Consider the following 2,826-nt stretch of genomic DNA (forward strand, 5'->3'; position numbering starts at 1 on the left):
AAATAATGCATTCAGATTTGTGGAACTCACAATGTGCTCAATCGCCACAAATTAGTGACGTTACTATGACAACCAATTTGAATGTGACAAGAAACTGGTGTCTGAAAAGAATATATATATATATACAGTATATATAATTTTTTTTTGGGGGGGGGCGTCAATTCGCCTAGGGCGTCAAATTGGCTAGAAACGGTCCTGAAAGGAGATATAAGTGCCCTGTAAAGTGGACTTCTGTCATCTTAAGTACGATTCAAATCCAAAGATGTTCCGTTCGAAGGGTACTGCAAACAACATAGGGAATAAGAGAACATCAATAATTCACAGGAAACGGAAAGGGAAATTTACCCACCAGTCATTGCACATCACCCTGGAACCACAAGAAGCTTTACTAAAATAAATGCAGTGAAATGAGTTGAAAATCAAACTAATTTCTTGATTAGTTTAATTAGTTAAGTTTATTGAGTTTAGTCATTTTGTCAAGTGGAGTGAATTTCAACAGCTATGTATGCTCAGAGAGTAGGGAACAGTTTGTAGTGACCCAGTCAATTAGAACACAGCTATATTGTTTGAGTCTGGCTTGCAACATTTTATGATCATATGCTGCATCATTTCCTGATCTATCTCTGTTGTCTGTATTGTGAGATTACTTTTTTAGTAACACTTTACCTTAAGGTCCCATTAATTAATGTTATTTATCATAAAGTAATTAATGTGTCAACACTACTGCTGTTCCTGAAACCACGCCTTCTTTCTTTGCGTGCACATTTGGGCGGCATTATGCTAATATTTCCACATAGTGACGTAGACATGTGGGGGCGTGTTAGAACGAGCCGTTTTAGGTAGGCGTGGTTGACTCTTAACTTTTATAAAGAATATCTCTTTGGATTTGAGACTTTAGTCTTTAGCAACTTTACAGATCTTCTTTATGCACCAAGAGCTTGTAACACTCCAAATAGAAAGGAAAACTTGAAATCGCATCATATGACCCCTTTAATATATTTGAATGTTAAATGCCATGTTACAATTACTTTAATTCTGTATACACAAAAATGAAAATGACTTTTTTTTTACTTTATTTACTTCTGTTCATTTTGTATTACTACCCTAGTGAAAAATAAATATACTAAAATGTATTTGAAATAAATTTATTTCATGCTAAGTATACTACAAACACATTTACATATTTATGTGCTTAATAAAAATATCCTGCAATTGTACTTTTGGTATACCAAACTGGTATACTTAAAGTCTGCTAAATTGGAACAACTATTTTTGTAATTAATGCACTTTAATTGTGCGGATGTAGTGCTGAAGTCCAACTAAAGATATACTTAAACATATTTGATTGTGCTAAAGTGGAATTATACTTCAGGTACACTTTAAATATCTTGCATTTAAAGACCGATATGATTCAAAGATCATACAATTCTCATCAACAGCGACATTAAAACACATTTTAGGCTTAATATTAAGAAATGTGCATTGTGCACAAGTAGTACTCTAAAAAAGTTTAATTATAATTTTTATATCTGTAAGTCTCAAACAATATGTCAGTAAATATGTTAATAGATTACTATATTAACTACTTAGTATGAAATCAATGTATTTTAAACATATTACTTTTTTTTTACTAACAACATGTACGTTAGACCCTATTCCATCTAAGCTCCTAAAAGAGGTGATTCCAGAAGTCATAGATCCTCTTCTGACTATTATTAATTCGTCATTGTCATTAGGATATGTCCCCAAAACCTTCAAACTGGCTGCTATTAAGCCTCTCATTAAAAAAACACAACTTGCCCCCAAAGATCTAGTTCATTACAGACCGATCTTGAAACTCCCTTTTCTGTCAAAGATACTAGAAAAGGTAGTATCCTCACAATTATATTTCTTTTTAGAGAAAAATGGTATCTGTCACAGTGCTTCTAGGAGGAGGTGAGGAACGTCGAGACGATGGAGAGTAACGAGGAAAAGTCTTTATATATCCATAGAGGGGGTAACACAGGGTAGGCAGGAGACACACACATAGCACGTATTACTGACGACTTTAAATACAAAAGTAAACAAGGGTAATTAACGGGACACACCTGAACCGAATGACTAATCAAACGAGAAGGAGAAACTGGGTCACGGAGAGCACATGGGAGAAAGCACAACAAAACAGGTCCATATTCCTGACAGTATCTATGAGGATTTCCAGTCAGGATTTAGACCGTATCATAGTACTGAGACTGCTCTTATTAGAGTTACAAATGACCTGTTCTTATCATCTGATCATGGCTGTATCTCTCTATTATTGCTACTGGATCTTAGTGCTGCATTCGACACTATCGACCACGACCACAACATTCTTTTAAATAGACTAGAAAACTTTGTTGGCATTAGTGGAAGTGCATTAGCATGGTTCAAATCGTACTTATCTGACCGCCATCAATTCGTAGCAGTGAATGAAGAGGTATCATATCGACTGTCGTTTAAACGAAAGTTTTGTATTCGACTAGCGTCACCAGTTAGGAACCTAGGTGTGCTATTTGATAGTAATCTTTTCTACGAAAGCCACGTTTCTAGCATTTGTAAAACTGCATTATCCATCTCAAAAATATATCTAAATTGCGACCTATGCTCTCAGTGTCAACTGCAGAAACGTTAATTCATGTGTTCATGACCTCAAGGTTAGATTATTGTAATGCTTTATTGGGTGGTTGTTCTGCACGCTTAATAAACAAACTCCAGCCGGTCCAATATGCAGCAGCTAGAGTTCTTACTAGAACCAGGAAGTATGACCATATTAGCCCGGTTCTGTCAACACTGCACTGGCTCCCTATT

The 2,826-nt window shown here is 35.4% G+C and overlaps 1 protein-coding gene across 1 annotated transcript in view; it reads right to left on the reverse strand.

Annotated features, from left to right (window-relative positions):
• Positions 1-2,826, reverse strand: part of LOC107755465 (neurotrypsin-like) — a 42,313-nt gene that overhangs the window by 21,217 nt on the left and 18,270 nt on the right. The window lies entirely within an intron of this gene.

Source organism: Sinocyclocheilus rhinocerous, unplaced genomic scaffold, assembly GCF_001515625.1.
Source record: "Sinocyclocheilus rhinocerous isolate Xijiao unplaced genomic scaffold, SAMN03320098_v1.1 scaffold140, whole genome shotgun sequence".
Lineage (NCBI taxonomy): Eukaryota > Metazoa > Chordata > Actinopteri > Cypriniformes > Cyprinidae > Sinocyclocheilus > Sinocyclocheilus rhinocerous.